At 37.2% G+C, this 20,707-nt stretch overlaps 1 long non-coding RNA gene across 1 annotated transcript; it reads right to left on the reverse strand.

The window, feature by feature from the left end:
* Window positions 1-4,898: 4,898 nt before the first annotated feature.
* LOC127968802 (uncharacterized) lies at window positions 4,899-6,164 on the reverse strand. The gene is made up of 2 exons (XR_008156136.1): window positions 5,903-6,164; window positions 4,899-5,113 (listed from the first exon to the last, which is right to left on the reverse strand). It is a non-coding gene; the product is annotated as an uncharacterized LOC127968802 (long non-coding RNA).
* Window positions 6,165-20,707: the final 14,543 nt, after the last annotated feature.

Genomic DNA, 20,707 nt, shown 5'->3' on the forward strand with positions numbered 1-20,707 from the left:
ACATAAGGTCTATTGCATGCACACAAGAAAAGAAAATCATTGGCCAAAGGTCATCATGTGCCTTGGTGATATCTCTGATTGGACTGCTGCCAAGAATAAAAGACCCCTGCCCCCCATCAAGGATCATTCATCAAGAACTACACCTATTTTCTGAGGTAAGTCACTTTGTACTTTTCTACAAATCTTGCTTAAAAGTTGTAACTTGTCAACTAAAAACTTAATTATTCCAATAAAATGAAAGTGATACGGCCTATGATGGTGACAAGACAGGCGGACAATATAAGATTAATTAAATAATCTGTCAGGATTTGTTCAGAAAGGAGTATTTCTGACAGTAAAATGTAGTTTCTTAAGTAATTTTTATACCTGAATTAAAATTACATTACTTTACAAAGGAGGATTAATTAACTGAAAGGATTTGTTCTGAGAGGAGTATTTCTGACAGTGAAATGTAGTTTCTGAAGTAATTTTTTTATCTTAATTCAAATTAAATTAGTGATTTTTAAAACGTAATGAAGACTTGACAATACAGTAAACTATATTATGACATGATTTGTTCTGAGAGGAGTATTTCTGACAGGAAAATGTTGTTTCTGAAGTAAAATTGTAATGTGACTCTAAATTGAGATTGACACCACTGCACTAAACCAATAGCCTGACTACGTCAGACTTCCTACTTCCGCTCAATTTCATTTCGCTTCTGTACTCAGTCTGATACAGCGTCAGAGCTTTCTGTTTGCCACCGGTCTGAAAACAGCCAGGCCAATCAACGAGCAGAGGGCGGGCTGAGAGCCGTGACGTAGATGCTAAGCACCGAGTTTTAAATTGTAGGTTAGAGAAATCGAAAACCGAAACGACCGCGGAAATGGGAAACGAGACACGGGATGCAATTCGCTCTGTTATGGAGAACAACTCTTTTTCAAACTGAAGCCAGAACAAGAAGAGTGTTTAACAACAGGTTTACAGTGGAAGTTCAATCATAGATTTGAGTTCGATGCATGATGTCTGTGCTTCGATGCGGTTGTACAGGCGCATAACATACGTCATAACTAAACGTATCTGATTGGCTTACGGGTAACCAATGATTTTAAAATTCAGACAAGCGCCCCCTAGCGAGAGAGAAAACACTTCTCTATTATGCCAGACTCTGTCTACAAAGCAAAGTGAAGTAGCAGAGTCTGGTATTACCAGGCTACTAAACCAATTGAATGGTGCATCTGTTGGAAATAGTCATATTATTTGCTGATGATTGCCATTGGTTTTCTGTTTTAAGATGATGATACATGGGGCAACTTTTTGTTGTTGTGGTGGGCACTTTTCCATTGAGATATCCAGAGAGAAATTTGTTGCCCATCTTAAAGGAGAAAGTGCCCAAGCAACATTGCTCAAAGTTGCCTGTGTATCATCACCTTTACTCTTTTTCAATCAATCTTTTCTCTTTCTCTTACCCTCCAGAATGTCAGCGGTAAGTTCGCCATACAGCAGGCCTGCGCCCACCCGGATCACCTGTGTGGACAATCAGATAAACCGTCGGGCTAAGTCATACGAGGTGTCCAAAAACTAAATTAAAATAGCGTCGTACAAAACCACTACAATAAGTGCCCTCAGTGATGTCGTGAGGGAATTTATTGCTCCTGTGGATGGGTAAATCCCACTTCTTGAGACCGGGAGGACCTATATTATAAAAAATTACACCCTGTCCCACAAATTTGGACAGGAGTGCATATTCCTCAACCCCCAACTCGAAGAAATTCCAAACTGCTTCCTTCGAGTTGCCAGAGGAGGCAGAAAGGTAAGCGAAATACCTCCTCAACCCACCAACTGCCCTGCTGTCTGGGGAAGAACAGGACCTGTTCACAAGGGGAGGGTTCATCTCCCTGAAGGGAGAAATTGAAAAATGAGCAAATAACAACATTTTATTCAATAAATTCAACTTGAAAAAAAAAAAAAGTACTGTATTTCTATAGCCACAAATGTTATGATAATTTTTATTAATATTATGATATTCTCTGCCATCATTTTATTGCTTTTTTTGTGTGATTAAATGATTAAGGTTTTAAAGGGATAGTTCACTTTGAAATTTAATTTTGGTATGTTTTAGCTTACCTGAAGGGCATCCAAGATGTAGGTGTCTTTTTCCGCAGTAGTTTCAATTTTGATATTTTTAGGTCAAACCGTTTTTGTCTGTCAGTCATTTCATGCAGGAATATGGATACAGTCTCAAAGAGCATGCACAGAGTCCAAATTAAAACAATTCCCCATCGTAAGTACAAAGCCGCGTCCAAATGATCTGAGGGCGCGGGCGGGTATAGATACACTACACGTCGCCTTGGCTACTGCAGTTCATTGGAACGAAACCATAGCCAAGGCGACATCAGTGTATATATCTATACCCGCCCGCGCCCTCAGATCATTTGGACGCGGCTTTGTTCAAGAGGTAACAACGATATAAATACTGTTCGTTTTCTCACACAAACCACTCGTTTCATGTCTTGGGCCATCAATGTGTACTTACGATGGGGAATTGTTTAATTTGGACGATGGGGAATTGTTTTAATTTGGACTCTGTGCATGCTCTTTGAGACAGTATCCATAAGATGAACTCATCCAGCTATTCAGGTACACAACAATATGCATCATGTAACCTAATTATTCTCTAATTGATCTTTCTACTTCTTCCTACACTCCTGAGTGTCTATGAAGTGTATATACACTTTTTATATATTCATTGGTAATAATTTATATTGGTAACACTTTAGAATTAGGCACTATTAGATAATATTAATGCATTGACTAAGTACAGTACTTGTCAATCTGTGTTACACATAATGTTAGTTAATAAAATACAACAGTTCCAAACCTTTCCCTTTCATAACGTTTTAGTAAATGTTGAAATTAACAAAGATAAATAAATGCTTCAGAATCATATTTCTTGCTAGATCATGCGGTCAACTAACATTAAAGTGTTCATGTAATGACTCATGTCTTGTGATATATAATGCCTTTGCTGAGACTTCCGTTCATGTTATTACATTTCAGAAGACTGTAGCTGAGCCAGTAGAGGTGGAGCTCCCCTTCATCGGGGTGTTGGAGGGAGATGGAGGTGAGACAGTTCTGCTGTCCGACACATATGAGGAGTACACAGTCCCAACAGCACTGGCCCTCGACATCGCTGTGGATGACCTGCCAATAAACCTTACTCTTACTCACCCAAACAAAACTGTTCAGAGTATTGAACCACTGGGGGAGATGTTTGAGGGAATGTTTGAATCAGTTTGACTTTTTTGTTTTGTTTTTAATAGTTAATTTTTTATTAATTGTTTTATCACTTATTAATTGTTACATTTTTTATTCGTTTATTCGTTCAGGAATTCTTCCTTTTAATTTAATTAATAATAAAATGTGTTGAATACATTTTGCTTTGTGTTTTTCTATGCTTTCCATAAATGTAAATTAAATATTCATTAACCTAAGTCTGATGCATTGTATCACCTCCCTACCATAAACAAATGCTTAATGTTGCTCTGATCTTTATGCTACCATGTTAAAATTTGGTAGGGAGGTGATAAAATGAATCAGGCTTAGGCTAATGATTATTTAATTCTTCATTACTTATACAACCGTGTGTAGAAAATGTTACTCTTAAAGGTTGTATAAGGAATAAAGAAATAGAGAGTAATTAATTACATAACATTAACGCATAACGGTTACTTGTATATTTATATAATACTTATATAGAGAAGTACACACACTATTTTCTTAAATAATAACAAAGTGTTGTTTGTTTGTTTTAAACATCACACTTAAAATTGACATGACAAACTCCTGGAGGGCCACAGCCCTGAAGAGTTTAGCTTCAACCCTAATTAAACACACCTGATCAGCTAATCAAGTCCTTTAGGCTTATTTGAAAAGTGCAGGCACGTGTGTGTGTGTGTGTGTGTGTGTGTGTGTGTGGGTGTGTGTGTGTGTTGAAGCAGAGTTGGAACTAACTCTGTAGGGTGGTGGCCCTCCAGGAACTTGAGTTTGACACCAGTGATATTTGCCAACAAAAATCTAATTAGCTGTTGATTACCCATTGGCAATTTAAAAAAAAAATTTGTTATACCTATTGTTAAATATGCTGTCCTTTCTGACAAATAGTTTTATTCAACCAAATCTAAATAGCTTTCACAAAATATTAAAATACAGCTATTTAAATTTGGTTGAATCAAACTATTTGTCAGAAAGGACAGCAGATTTAATAAAAGGTATACAAATAGCTTTTAAAAATTAGCCTTCGAGTAATCAACACCTAATTTAACTAATTAATAAACCGATATAAACACATACATATATATATATATATATATATATATATATTAGCCCATGGAGGTCATTTCAGAGTACGGCTTAAAAACAAATGCACATCATTATAGTCAAGCATTGCTCATGAAACTGTAATGATTGATGTCGATTAAAAGATGCATTAATCCTTTTAAGGCCATATCATGTATGCCTGTTAAGTCAACAGCCGTTTATGAATTACCCAGATAGCACAGGTACGTCGCGGGGACGTCTGTGCGATGTATGCGTTTGCATCTGGGAGACGTCGTTTTTAGGGCGTTTGCTCATCTGGAAGACGTCGCATAGACGTCCTTTTCCGACGTTCCAGCGATCTCCGGTAGACGTATTACAGACGTTTAATATTTGAATGTTACGTCTATTAGACATCTGATTTACATAGCATAGACGTCGTTCTTAATTGTACGATTTTATACGTTCCTTCATATTTACTGTTATTGGTCACAGCTTTAGTTACAATGATTATGCATGCGTCTTCACATATGAGAAAAGTATGATAACTAAACCCAAGTATTTTCCACTCAGAATGAAAGAACACAACATGCTGTTGAATTATTTGTATCCTTTTATTAACAGTGAATGAAAATAAGCAGTCGTTTATGTTATTATTATTATTATTATTTTAATCCTGAACCAAACAAACAAACCAAAAAAAAGCAAGTTGATTAACAAGGCATTCTCCCTGGGGCCAAGTGGAGATAATCCTTAATGTGTTTTTCAGCCTCTGCTTCAGTTGGCGACGGAAGCACGGGATTCTTCATAGCTGCTCCTGCATGTTAAAAGGTAAAACTTAAATAAGTTTAACAAATAAAACTTTTTTCACCTCCTCAAATCAGCAAAGGCAATTAATTAACAGTTAACAATTAACAGACATAAGACGAAATAAATGTCTTATTTTACATTATTTTGCGCAGTTAATGCATAATTCTTAAATGAAAATTGTTCATATGATCCCAAGGCGAGTTACTAGCTGAGAATGATTAGCCTGCCTTAATATTATCTAATTAATATAGATAATTGATGTGCAGTTAATGCTTGTCTACTGTTTTTAATGTCACTCAGCATGATGTAGGCTAATATAACATACAAGTAGAACGTTTCATGTCTGTGCTTTCTATTTGATTGGTCACTGTTCATTTCCAGTGGTGCTGAAATTCTGCTTCAGTCATAAAAACTTTAAACTGCTACCGGTTTCAGGTTCTTTTAGAGTGACTCCCAGATTAGTGGAGACACAGCCTGAGTTGAATATTAATAATTTTATATCAAGTCTACTTCGAAAACTGGGCTGGTCAGATTCAAGGAATCGACTCTTTTGGAGTCGACTCCTCATCAGTACTGCGCATGTGCTTCCAAGCTTCCAAACAACGTATGATTTTAATAATGCATTGATGCATGCATTGATTCATGCGGAAATTACGATTAAGATTAATAAATTATGTAGAAGTATTGTTAATTCTTAGTTCATGTTAACTAATGTTAACTAATGTTAACTAATGAACCTTAATTTAAAGTGTTCCCCGTACACTGTACATTGGAAAACATTTTGGACATAACTTACCTGTTAGGAGTGCTCTTATGTTTGTTTTCCTGATCCCTCGCTTTTCTCCCCTACCACACCAGTTTAGCTGTTTGGCTACAGGACGGTCAGGACCAAACACCTTGGAGCATATTCTCCATATGGTTTTCTTCAGTGTGTGTCCTCCACTGATGGATAACCTGTTCACCTTAAAAATAAAAACACATTTCAAAACATTATAGACAATGCCCAAACATTATGGTCCTGTTTCACAGACCGAGCTGAGTAGTTACTCACAAATTGTAATCTGTTACTGATTCCAGATTACATGAGAAAATTGTAGTTAGCAATGAAATCCATTACATTACACATTTTAAATAATGTAATCAGATGAGTTTGGTCAAAAGTAATCTAAAAGTAGTCTATCAAATTTAAATAGGATAATCAAAGTACCATATGACATAAAAATACAAAAAGGAAGTAAATATACTTTAATTGTTGTTATTTAAAGCATGAAGTGCATTAAACAATATATTATGTCAAGATTTCTCAAACTGGTGTTTGTGAATGAACTGTAGGAGGCTTGTGAGTTTAATTAATGAAATGCTAATAATTATTTAAATCACAAAAAGATTTTAAATTAAAATAAAGCATTTAAAAAATAAAAATAAAACGTTTAATTTAGCTGCATGTCATGTGACCATAACCAGTGTCGCAGAACCAATGAATACAGAAATGTGAGACTTAATTATTAAAAAATATATATTTTATATATATTTTAGTACTTTTAAGTAAATTATATTAGGTGATCAGATGACAAAACAAAGTTTGTGAATTTGTGCATTTTAATGCGTTTAAAAGACTAAAGCCACCCAAAGACATAGAAATACATGGTTAAACAACCTACAGATAAAAATCAATGTGTTGATGCAGATGCTATGTTCTTAAACATTAAATTATTTTAAATCCAGTGATCAAACGCTGCCACCTGACTAAAGACGGGTCTCTGTGTGAATATCCACAAAACCTGAAGACTTTCTGAATCTATATAAGCAGCCTTCTGTTTTAGAAAGGAAAATTTAAAAGATTAAAAAGAGAAATTAGGAGGGGGGGGGGGGGTAATAGAATAATCTATTGCTATATTGTAAATAAGAGAGGAGAGGGGGGAAACTCTCATCGCCAGTAGCCCATGCATATCGTAAATAATATTTAATCATGTAATCCATAAAGTAACTGTAGTCTGATTATGAGTTTTATAAAATGTAATTTAATACAATTACAAGTTCTTTATGTAATAGAATCTGTTTATGTAATCCAGATTACATGTAATCAGTTACTACTGAGCTCAGAACAGGGATTAGTTTAAATCAGGACTATAGGTCCTAGTTTTGCTTTTATAAAAATGCTGCATGTGTGCATCTTGAGATGAAACAATGGCACTGACATATTGTAAGGAATGTCATTGCAAGTTATTTTGAGTTCAGACAGCTCACACATGCATTTTAGTCTGGGACTAGCCTTAAGCCTGGTCTGTGAAACCGGGTATATAATAGACATTATTTACTTCACTGCAACTGTTAAACCTTCAAATGTCAATGATTTTTACCATCTTTTGCATCATTGCTTTCTCTGATAATTTTCTTTCCAGTTTGTCTAGTTCCTCCATGGTTGTGAGAGGGAAGACATCATCCTCGCTGTCCACCACTGGAGCACTGGAACGGTTGTTTACTGAAGTCAGATGATTGATCTTCATGTCCAGTTCATTAAGTGCCTCCAGAATTGTCCTCTCAACAGCTGCAACACAGTAAGTTTATCTGGGAGAGTATTTTAATTAAACTGTAAGATGTATAATTTTACAAATTTAGCACTTCAATTTAACGTACGTGTACATTGATTAGTGATGCAGCTCCATCGTCTCACACCAGAAGCACCTGCAAGCACATAAAGCTCTTAAATGTGATTAAACACGTCATGAAAAATTGAGTTTCTGAAGATATGGCTACATGCTTAAAGCCTTAGGCTGATGATACACATACTCTTTGAGCCACGATGCTGTCAACAGGCAAAAAAAAAAAAATTACAAATGACTTACTATTTGTTCTTGGCTGGTGAGTACTTGAGGAACTCTGTTCAGAGATTGTGTTCTCTGATGGATTGTACAGAAAATGTGATGTTAATAAACCTAGTGTTATTAATTTGCAGTGTATGTGTTTACTGCATGTGTTTATGAATGTTCTTTTACCTTGAAAGTTAGATGGGTGTTCACCCCAAGCATCTTCTTGCTCATTTTCATTGGACAAGCTCACTGGAACAGCTGGAGTTAAGAAAGGTGAAGTTGGTAAGTTGTATTTGCTACATTGACAGTGCATGACACTGATACAATATGGTCTAGATTTACTAACAGCTTGCACCAGCACAAACCTTCTTTTGGTGTTAAAATAGTACTGTCAGGATTTACTAAAGAGGCGCAATAAAGAATTAGTGCTGAAAAAGATGTGGACAGTTGTTTTTGCGTTTAACCTTGAATATGCATTTGTAGTAGTTTTCCTTTGAGACACAAAATTTATGGGAGGTGAGTATTAAGATGAATAACGCAATGATTTAATAACATTTGTGCTCTTCAAATTATTTGTATTTGCTATATTTTTAATGCCCAAAAAAGGCACTTCTTAAAGCGGGCGGTAATTTGCGCTGCACTTGGTAGATTGCACTGGTTATTGTGGGAATGATCTGGCTTCGTCTGTTCTGTAAAGTTTGCATTGTCAGTAAATCGCACGCATAATTTTCCCTCCCATCAGCACATGTATGGAATTGTGCTCTAATGCTAATTTGGCCTGTTTAGTAAATCTGGCTCAAGGGCTCCTAAAGGGGTCATATAATGTGATTTCTATTTTTCTTTTTCTTCAGTGTGTTATGTAGTAGAGCTGTAATCGGGCCTTAAAAGTTAGGCCCGACAGGTTTCGGCACGATCCCGACAAGTACATTTAGATTTACAGCTTTTTTTAAAGCCCGAACAGTTTACAGCCCGACATTATTCAAATGTGCGCACGCACACAGCTCTTTTGCCTTTTGTCAACAATGAGTAATTTATTCATGTTTTAACATAATTTACTCATAACTAACGTAGACTAGACCACTTGGAAGTTGGAATAAAGAAATAAAATAAGTCCTGTGTCACATCGTAACATCTCAGCATTCTAGACATAGGCTCATTTAACCTATAAATAGACCAACGCACCAATAAAAACGAGTTATTAAAAAAAAAAAAAAATTAAGATAAATTTTAAATTAAGATGGGTATTTGGCAATAACGAAATTAAGATAAAGGCTCCGCCGGATTTGCTTTATTTAATAAAAGAATAATGCCAACATTAGCGTAAATACTCTGTCTACATTATGCATTTAAGACTCAATGAATATTTAGTTATCATTTGAAAAACCTTTACTCACAGAGATTAGGCTAGGTCTACATGTTTTTGTGGAGGAAAATGAATGAATCCACTGTAGATGTCTTCAGCGCGTTCCTGCGCTCACTGATGGTGCGTCATTATTCACTCATTATTCTCATTATAAGCATGGTCAAAACTTTTCCACACCTCAGAGTTTGCTTTAGTTGCTGGTGCCTGCCGGTGCAACCAAAACGTAATCACCAGAGGCAAGCCTCCATTACACCTGCTCAGCATTCATTTTCGCATCTTTCTCGCGCTAATCGAAACACATCACATGACCGCTCGTTTACCTCGCAAACCGGAGCGCAAGCCCGAGCCCGGCCCGAGCCCGCGTAAGATGATAGAAATTAAGCCCGAAGTCCCGTCGGGTTCGGGCAAAGATCTTCAGCTCTATTATGTAGATATTTGTACATGTATAAGATCTACAGATTTACAAAGCTTAAAGTCTCCCACTAAAGCAGTGATTCTCAACCGGTGGGCCGCGGCCCGAGCGCCATCTGGTGGCAGTGGTAGACTACCCACAAATATATATTATATATTATATATATATATATATATATATATATTTTACATTAACAAATCGTGTTATTTTCTAATTATCTAATTGTTCTTATGAATTTATTTAATCAAAAAAACTCAAGTCAAGTCAAGATGCATTATCTAAAAGCTAATTTATGTTTAAATGTTGCAACACCAATCACGTCACAACACCAGATTGAACGTTCCTTCAATCAGATGGAGTAACGTTACGTTACTGTAATATGGATCGTTTTCTGAAAAGAAAAGCAGATGTGGGAGACAGACCTGTGCAAGCAAAGGCTTTGAAGTGTGTGGTGAGAAAGTACGACGCTGAATACATTAAAATTGGTTTTATAAGGGCAGGTACTGAGAGTAATCCGAAGGCGCAGTGTGTTGAATGTGGAGAAATTTTGTCAAATTAGGCGCTAAAACCATCAAAGCTGCAGAGACTTTTGAACTCAAAACACCCGGGCTGTGTTGAGAAGCCAAAAGAATATTTTTTAAGGAAAAAAAGATGGGCTTCAGGCTCAACAAAAAGTCATAACATCGTTATCAACTCAATCAAAAGTCACATTGAAAGCTAGCTATATGGTTGCCGCTTGTGTTGCTCGTAGTAAGAAAGCCTTTACTATCGCTGAGGAACTTATTTTGCCAAGTGCTGTGGATATGTGTCGAGAGTTACTGGGTGATGCAGCTGCAACCAAAATTCAGTCAATACCACTTTCCAATGACACTGTGGCTAGGCGAATTGTTGATATGAGTGATGACATTGAGTGCCAACTCGTGGAACGAATAAAGGCAAGCCCTTATTTTGCCATACAGCTGGACGAGTCGACGGACATAAGCAACTCAGCATTACAGTTAGTTTTTGTCCGATACTGCATGGACAGTAATCTTTGTGAAGATCTGCTATTTTGCAAAGAACTTCCAACAAGAACAGCGGCAGTTAATGTTATGCACTGTCTTAATGAGTACTTCACTGAAAAGGGTCTTGATTGGAAATACTGCTCAGGTATTTGCACAGACGGCGCGGCAGCTATGACCGGAAAACATTGCGGTGTTGTTAAACAAATCCAAGAGCGAGCGCCAGAAGCAAAGTGGACGCACTGTTTCTTGCACCGGGAAAGTCTTGCAACAAAGCACATGTCACCAGAACTGCATGAGGTCATGAACATTGCTGTGAAAACTGTAAACTATATTAAGAAAAATGCACTCAACTCGAGGTGTTTTGCAGCTCTGTGTGAACGACTTGACGCTGATCATTTGCAGCTCTTGTACCACAGTGAAATAAGGTGGCTTTCAAGAGGGGGTGTGCTTAATCGTCTTTTTGAACTGAGAAAAGAAGTGCACACATTTCTGGAAGAGCAACGCTCCCCTCTTGCTGAGCATTACACCGATGATCAATTCTGTGCAAAACTGGCTTACTTATCTGATATATTTGATCAGTTAAATCAGCTGAATGTATCAATGCAAGGCAGAAACAGCACAGTGTTTTTGGTTTCAGACAAAATTGAGGGATTCAAGAAAAAACAAATTCTTTGGAATAGAAGAGTCAAGGAGGGACGATTTGACATGTTTCCACATCTGAGTGAAACTTTGGAAGCCTCTTCTCATGTGCACATTTCAAGTGTTATAACCCAGCACTTGTCTCAATTGTCTCAAAAGTTTGCTGACTACTTCCCAGAGGACCCTCGACAGGGAAACCTTTGGATTTTGGACCCATTCTCTGTGGATCCTGCTTCAGAAGACATGGCTCTCTCCACTGTGTTGGAAAATGAACTAATGGAGCTATCAGCTGACAGTAGCCTAAAACTCAAACTCACTCAGGTTGACCTTGCTTCATTTTGGTTACTGGCTGCAAGTGAATATCCTTCTCTGTCAAAGCGGGCAATCAAATTTCTATTTCCTTTCACCACCACATACTTATGTGAGTCAGGGTTCTCAACTGTGACTATCACAAAATCAAAAGCAAGGAGCAAACTGAAAGCTACTTTGAATGCTACTCTCCGTGTCAGTCTCTCACCCATTTCACCAAGACTTGATCTTATTATCTCCAAGAAGCAAGCCCAAGTGTCTCACTGACAGTATGAAGAATATGCATTTTGTAGCAAGGTATCTAAGTATATATGGTTTTTCTCATGTGAACTACTCCAAAAACCCACTCATGTAAATACTGTATGTTAATGTGTTGTGATTTATAAATTGTCCTAGACCTAGAGTGATTGTTGATGAAAACTGTTATTGACATGTGACACACCTGTTAGACTTCCTCATTTTTGGGTTAGGAGTATAAGTAAATTGTCCATTTTTTCTCCAGATTAATTGTAAAAAAAAAAAAAAAAAAAGTATATATATATATATAGACACACACACACACACACATATAATACATGTAACATTTACGTAATGCTTCAAGTTTGTTTAGTATGCAAGATTGTATTAAACATTCATGTTGCCAATTGTATTTGATAAATTACACTTACAGTATGTAAATTGCAGTGAATGAACATTTATGCTAATGATTTGAGAGAATGTTCCCTCTTGTGTGTATGACCTGATGTTACAGGCATGTTAGCCTGGATGTGGGGAAGTATTGTTCATTAATTTGTTAAAAGAGTGTTCCCCCTTTTGTGTCTGACCCTGTCACTGGTCTGACTTGCCCTGTCATTGTTACAGGAATAAATGATAACTGAGTAAACATGTCAAGTCTTTTTTACACAAGGACAGTTTTAATAGTCTACATAGCTGACTTGACCTAGGATGCTACAGTGGCATAAATAACAGCATAGTACATCATGGTACTTTTTGAATTTTCTGTTATTCTGTGTTCATCATCATATTTGCAAAGGTGGTCCTCGGCATGTTTTTAAACAGTCATTGGTGGGCCATGAGTTTCAAAAGGTTGAGAACCCCTGCACTAAAGGATTTATTCTATTTAAAAGATAAGGCAGAACCAGACCATGCTAAACGGCTCATTCAAACACGCCCCCACACATCTACATCTACGCCCAAATGTTCACTCAAAAAAAAAAAGGTGTGGTTTCAGGAACCGCAGTTAGTGTTAAAGCAGTCATGTCAGGGAGACGCTTTCCCAGTAAACAATTACCGTCTTTCAACGTTGAAATATGGTTGAAAATAAGTCGGTCCGCCTGGGACTGGTTTACAATGTGATTTCAACTAAGTAGTGGCTGGACTGTTTGACTACGTGTTTTCAACTGATAGTGTTTTCAATCTAAGAGACAGCTAGATAATCTGTTATACATGCTAAAACAACAGAGAAAACAAATTACCAAACCATGTTCATTATTATCTTAAATAAATGTAAAGAGTTTTACATATTCCATCAAAGTTAAACAACTGCGATTGAGGTGCAATGAGGATTCATACATTGCTATAATTACCCCATCCCACCAGGTGGCGGTAATGCACCATTAAAGATAGTTGCCAACCACCATTAAAACGAAAGAAGAAGAAGTGAAGAGGCGCGTGAATGTGGCGCGAAAAAAGCCCAGTGCCAACCGCCAGATTCCAGAAAGCTCTTCACGACTCAGAAAGCAGCTGTGTAAAGTAAGTAGCTATGACAAAATAATTAGATATATAACTGTCCCAGCTATTTTAAACCAGGCCTGATACAGAAGAATGAGGGGGAATCAATCTTGCATTCTATCCTATTGGATTCTGTGTTCAGGGTATACGTATATCAACGAAAATAAAAAACAAGAAAGGAAAATCTTTTCTCAGCATATATTGAATTTTTACATGAACACTGCACCCTAAACACCAAACAAACAAACAAACTCAAACACAAAATAAATCACATAAAAAGAATGGTGTGAGTGAATAAGTGTGAAATGTCCCATAAAGATATTGATGAATAATGAAGTTGATCAAGTGAGCAGTCTTAAGAATGAACAGTCTTATCTGCAAATGGTGGGTATTGATGGATGGAAGTATTTGTTCTTCTGTTTGTAGTCCAGGAGTCTTGGAATACAATCCTTGGGCAGTTGTTTTGTCCTAAGCACCCCAGCAAATTCTCATTCCAGCACTCGAAGCAATGTTAGTTCCATGTAAAAGATCCTAGCTGAGCAGCAAACAAAAGTTTCTCAAGCCAGGTTTGTTTAAGAGAACAGCCATTAACCATGTGGTTACTCAAACTGAAGCTACCTCTTACTCTTCTACTTCCTCTTTTATACACAAGGTATAGACGCTACTGGTGTCACCTAGTGGATGGGATGAACATAGCACTCTCCATGAGGACAAGTAAATGATGTGACAGACAGTGACTGTTACAGATATGATAGCAAAATAAGTGTAACGTTGAAAACGTTTACCTTATTTCAACCAAACCTGACTTTTTTTTATTGTAAACGTAATTACAGTAGCTAGCTAGACATTCGGCTACCCTGAGTGTCCATAGCCACACCACACGGATGGACAGTTAGCTAATAAATTACCCAAATGCGGATATTAATAAGCCATTAAGGTTTAACTGTTGGTGATTATTTTGTAATTTAGTTATGTTATATCGAGGTAGATATCCAGATTAATTAATTTTAGCTTTGTTTATGCTATTTATAATCTTCCTTTACAACATTACCTCAGCTAGGTTGCCCAACTTAACTGATAGAATTTAGCTGTACGGCTAAGTGTTTAGTTTTGTGTTTTTCTTCAAGCTAGCAAGCACAAAAACCCATTGTTAGCTAGATGGTGAAGTTCAAGATTGAGAATGAGATGTCACGCGTTTCACTCCGCGAAGGCGCCGCCATTTTAGGTGGCTATCCATCGCCATCAGAGTCCTGCAACGCGTCGGGTAAAGGCACGTTACCCTTATAAAAGTGGATAAAACGGGTGGTGACATTCCTAAAATTCACGGGCGATGATGCGGGCGGATAATGAACTCCTTGAAGATGGGTAACCTTAGTAGCAGATGAAAAATATGTGCTTGAAGAGCTCTTTTCCAAAACGCCATTGTCATGTCATTTTTGCTCCATCAACGGGTCATGCCAAATCCTGTGCTGTGTCTGAAATCGCTCACTCATTCACTAATCCCTATATAGTGTATGGCAGTTCAGTTCACTATACCTATCAGGAAGGAGTGAACAAATTAATAAGTGAACGGATTCGGACAGTGATGTATAGCCTACACTGCACGTGAGACTTGGAGCTGTTGTTTATATGTAACCTTACCTAATTTAAAAAATAATACTAATAGCAATAATACTCAAAATTACTTAATATTGCAGTTATACATACCTCCGGGTCAGCTTTGTGGTTTCATCGATGGTATATAATTATAATAATAAAAAAAATTGTAATGCTTTCATAATCATTAAATGCGTACTGATCAATAAATAACGTACTGAGAACAAAAATAAACGCACATAAACACGTTCATAATTATGTATTTATTATTTTTAGTATCTTGACACTCGCTCAAGCAGCGTTTTGAGCTCAGATAAGATGGTTGTAGAGCTAGAGCGTCCTCAGGCAACCGTTAATTTTACATCAGATCACACTTGGTGCTGAACTTTGTGGGGGCGGGTCTCCAAAAATTGACCTGTGCAGGAATTTGGTTGCCATGGTTGTGACAGAGCAGCTTGATATGCCTTTGCATTTTCTCTACAGTACACACGCTAAAAAAATATTCAGAGCAGCTGTCTTTAAAAAAAATGTTTTTAACGAGCTTCAATGCTGTGTTTTATTTAATAAAAACATTTTAGGATATAGGCGTTCTCGCACACCTCAGCGTGGAGTTCAAAAGCAATCACAGTCCGGGAGTAGAAAAGGTCGGGCATCCTCATCCAGTGAGTCCTTAATCAGTTGCATTCTTCATAGTTGTCAATTCTCCTACCTCACTTATTGACATTATTGTAGGAGCAGGTGTCTTTAAAAACGATTTCAATGAGCTTCAATGCTGTTTTTTATGTAATAAATTTTTCTTTAAGGATCTATGGGTTCTTGCACACCTCAGCGTGGAGTTCAAAAGCAATCACAGTCTGGGAGCAGAAAGAGTCGGGCATCCTCATCCAGTGAGTCCATGATTAATTTCATTCTTCATAGTTGTCAATTCTCCTACCTCACTTATTGACATTATTGTAGGAGTAGCTGTCTTTAAATTTTAATGAGCTTCAAAAAAAATTTTCAGGATCTAGGCGTTCTCGCACACCTCAGCATGGAGTTCAAATGCCATCAGAGTCCGAGAGAGGCTTATTCCCCATGTCTCAAGCTAGTACGTCCATGGTCAATATTTATTATTGTATGATTCTTTAATAATCATAAAGTAACAAAAATAAATTAATGTATTTTCTTCCACAGAATACCAGAAGTCAGTGCTTGGAAAGCTTGTAGAAATTCTTGATGAGATAAAAAGAGTCGGAAGGCACTATGAGCCACTGAATGCTGCTGTCCATGTTGCTAGGCTAGAAACCTTTGAAGATTTTGCTGAAGAAGAGGCACGTCTCAAGGAACGCAACCTCTGGGAACAAAGGGTATGATTTCTACAGAAATTGGACTAAACTGTGTCAATAAGACTAGACTTCCAAGTCTCCAAAAAGTCTAAATTATCTATATTGTGCAAAAAATATGCTTTTTGCAGCATCTGTTAACATGCACACAGCTTTATAGGATGTTATTGTATGGATGAGTCAACATGAGTAGTTCCCATTTAAGCTCAATCTGGCAACAATCAGATTGTTATTTACAAACTATATTTACAACACCATTGGTTTATTCATAATGTATTGAGTGGCTTTTCATGTGTCATGTGCAGGTGTCCCAGCTCTCAAAGGTGGGAGGGAGGAATAACAAATACTGCGTCCATAAATTAATGGACAGGTATTAAACAACTTTCACATGCTCAGAATATAGAATGTAATTATGCAGTTAATTTACAGTTAATTATTATGCAGTTAATTAGCTCCGGACCGAGACTCGAACTCGCAACCCCCGGAATCCTAATCGAAGGGTTGTGAGTTCGAGTCTCGGGCCGTCAGGAATTGTGGGTGGGGGTAGGGCATGAACAGCTCTCTCTCCACCTTCAATACCATGACTTAGGTGTCCTTGAGCAAGGCATCGAACCCCCAACTGCTCCCCGGGCGCCGCAGCATAAATGGCTGCCCACTGCTCCGGGTGTGTGCTCACAGTGTGTGTGTGTGTTCACTGCTGTGTGTGTGCATTTCGGATGAGTTAAATGCAGAGCACAATTTCTGAGTATGGGTCACCATACTTGGCTGAATGTCACGTCACTTTTTTTTCACTTTAGTTAAATTTTTACTCCTTGTCTGCTCTGTTTGCCCTCCTCTTAGCACGTAGAAAAGCATAAATGCAGAAAGAGTTGATTCATTAGGAATAATGCAAGCAGAAAGGAATATTTGTAGAATGTAGGCGTTGACCTCACTCTATGATTTTCTGCATGTTTTCTCAGGCTTTTCACCAACAGCCTAATGGCTGCTTTCAACATGAAGGGGCGGGGTCGCAGTGAGAAAAAAGCCTTCCAGGATACCGTTCATTACTCTGTGGTAAAAGGTAACTGCATTTTTCATGTTTATACAGGTGCTTCTCAAATTAGAATAGTGGAAAAGTCTATTCATTTTAGGAATTTAACTTAAAAGGTCCAATATGTAAATTTCTTCGCCGCTAGGGGTTGCTATCCTCTTACAAGACACACGCGACACGAGTCCTGGAATATAAAGGAATATTGACAATTCTACCGAAATACACGGAAGTGTTGAATTACTACTCACAGGTCAGTTTATTAGACGAATGAAACTTGCAGTGCTGTTTCACTTGGTCAAACCATTACACGATCAAACTTCGTTTGTCTGTATGAGACTAGCAGTAATTTCAACATTAAAATTACATACAGATCCTATACAAACATTTCATCTTGTAAACTATATAACATTGATTAGTTTTATGTACATTTTCTTACCTGTCTAATAAAGTACATTTAAGAGCAGTGTCAAGTAGAAGTTAGTCTCGGACGTAGAGCTCTCAACATCTCAAACCATGGTCCATAATGTTTGAACGAAACAACAAGCATGCAGATAGACATTTCTAACTACAGTTGTCCACGTCTGTCCCCTTGGTTACAATCAGAGGGCTCTGGTTACTATCCTGTTGTTAAGTGATGACGTAAGAAGCACTGTTTCCGGGTCCAAGCCTCAACTCGCTTCACTTGAGAATACGACCTCAGCAGCTGTTTTTGAGCACTGTTTTTTCATATTAATAATTTAAGCTAAACGCTTTCAAACTTACGGTATACACTACAGTCTCCATGCTCACAGTATCCCAAACACAAATAATTTTTATATATATTTTTTATATTTTCATTGTCTGGCTATCTGGGACTTTGGTATGGAGTTAAAGGTTAAGATTAACTTTTTTCACTAGTATTCAATCACATTGTGAGTTTATATTAGCACCTTTTGTTGTTTTCTCGTGGTAACTGATAGAGCGTTTGGACACGGAAGCGCTGCTACGTGACGTCAGACTTACAAAGCGAATACAGCAGAAACCAGGGAGAATGCGGATATTACGTCAGTGACCGGCGACAAGTGAAGAAAATATCCGGGAAGGACAATTATTTAATTTAAAATTTCTCTGAAATTAAAAATCTCTGGGGACTTTTGGGATATTGTAAGTACACAACTGCAGGAAATATAACACTGTTCAAGTGATTTGGGAATATATTATTACAAAATTCCTGAAACTAACTTTTTCATGACATTCTAATTTGAGAAGCACCTGTGTATATATGTAATTTAGCTTACCAATTGTATTTCTTTTGGGAAGGTATGCAAATCATGCAATTGTTAATTGATAATGTAAATACAATGTGTAGTAAGGGCCTTAATGATGTAAGACATGGTTTATTCATGCACCATCTAATATATTTTCTTTTGCAGCCGCAGTAATGAAGTGGAGTAAAACAGCCACAGAAGTGGAAACCAGGGCTGCCATGGCTGGGACACTTAAACATGCTCCAGGGAGAGCTGGAGGTGGAGGTCGCAAAGTTTGAACTTATAGTGTACATTTTCTTTCTTAGAGTTGTTTTGTTGACTCTTGGAAAGTGAACTGTGTTGGTTACTGGACCCCGACCTATGTTTATTGGACTGACTCTTATGTGAAATATCTGTGTTGGTTACTGGACCGACCTATGTTAATTGCACTACTCTAATGTGAAATCTGTGTTGGTTACCGACTGTTTGCACTATTTAAAATGTGCTGTTTTAATAAAGTGATTATATGCTAACCCTTTAAAGCTTTGTTTCATTAATATGTTAATATGAAATGTTATTTGGAATGTTAATGTGTACTTTAGAATTGACAATAGGCATTTAGTAAATGTTAAAGATCGACCTGTTTTCAACATTGAAAAGTAGGACAAATTTGACGTCTTTTCAATTTTCATTTTCAACCTTCAGTGGACCGTAATTAGACGTTGAAGGTTTACGTCTATTCAACGTCTAATAGACAACTTTTTGCTAGCTGGGTTGTGTTTCTAGGCAAAAGCAAAAGCACTTTATGTGGCCTTCCGAAAGTATATGCAATGAGGAATCATTGTTAAGATTTATTTACAACAGAACAACCCAGATGTTCAAAATTGTACAACACATTTAATGGATGACAGTTTTGTGAACCTAGGAGAGTTTAAACAAAACAAAAAAAAGGTAAATTCCGACTTTGCTATGACAATCTTTGCAACGATTGTATTGTAAAATGCGCTACACAAATAAACTTGAATTGAATCTGGTGCTTATTCTGAATCAGCTACTTTAAGTATTTCTTAATAGTTTAAGTGTTTGCTATTGACTGTTCAAATGCAGAGTTTTGCGCAGCGTAGAGTAACGTGTTGTGTGATTACGTGTGTGTGTGAGGGTAACATCACAGCAGAGTAAACAGACTGTCAGAAATCATAGCACATAAGCTGTCTTAACCGTGGCTTGTGTACTGCATCATCACTGTGTCTGTCACGCGACTCTGTTGCCCTTTCGGGCTTGAACTGATGGTAAAACGAAGGACATTATTAACAGTCTGGATATTTACTTTGAAAGATGAAGCTCACAATTATGGAAAGGGGCGTTGCATTTCCGACGAGTGCTTGCGATGTTCGCCCAAAAACAATGCATTGGGTCAGTTGGCCATTCAGAGCAGCCTGTGCTTGACGGAAGGAGGGACTTTGTTGAAAATGACGTTTTTGAGAGAGGCGGGACATAGAGGAACTACAATAATGTACAGTATTTGAAAAATGGTTTTTGAATATTAAAGCATGTCAACATATTCTGTTACACCAAATATACAAAATAATGGTCTTTAAAATAGCATATGACCCCTTTTAGTGATACCCTAGTAATGACTGAAATTGACTTTTTTTTTTTTTTTTACTTTGCATTCTTCCTTGTTTTGTGGTTGATGGTCTTTGGTCTTGAGAGAGTCTTAAGGCAGAGAATTTGTTCTCTAATTAGAAAGAGTGAAAACTGTATTAGGTTGTGTTAGGCCATGACTCATTTGCAATTGTGTTTTTGATTTCCTCCATATACTAATTAATGTGTTTTACCTTGAGTGATAGATGGGTGTTCTTCCCAAGTTTCCAGCTGGCGGTCTGAATGAGAGAAGCTCATTGACATTACAAAAGGTACTCATTCTGCTGCTTTAACTGAATTGTGCTCTCTATTTCTTTGTGTTTTAGCTTATTTAGCTTTACATTTCTTGCTTTAAACAAGCACATTTTCTATAGTAAACCTAGATGAAATCCTACAGTATTTACCAAAAGTGAGTCATACAACTTACGCTGTGTTCTTTCTTGCTTGGAACTTGAAGGTCTCAGCAAAGAAAATGCATTCTCTGACAGATTGTACATAACATGCTGAATTACCTT

Source organism: Carassius gibelio, chromosome A4 (assembly GCF_023724105.1).
Source record: "Carassius gibelio isolate Cgi1373 ecotype wild population from Czech Republic chromosome A4, carGib1.2-hapl.c, whole genome shotgun sequence".
Taxonomy (NCBI): Eukaryota; Metazoa; Chordata; class Actinopteri; order Cypriniformes; family Cyprinidae; genus Carassius; species Carassius gibelio.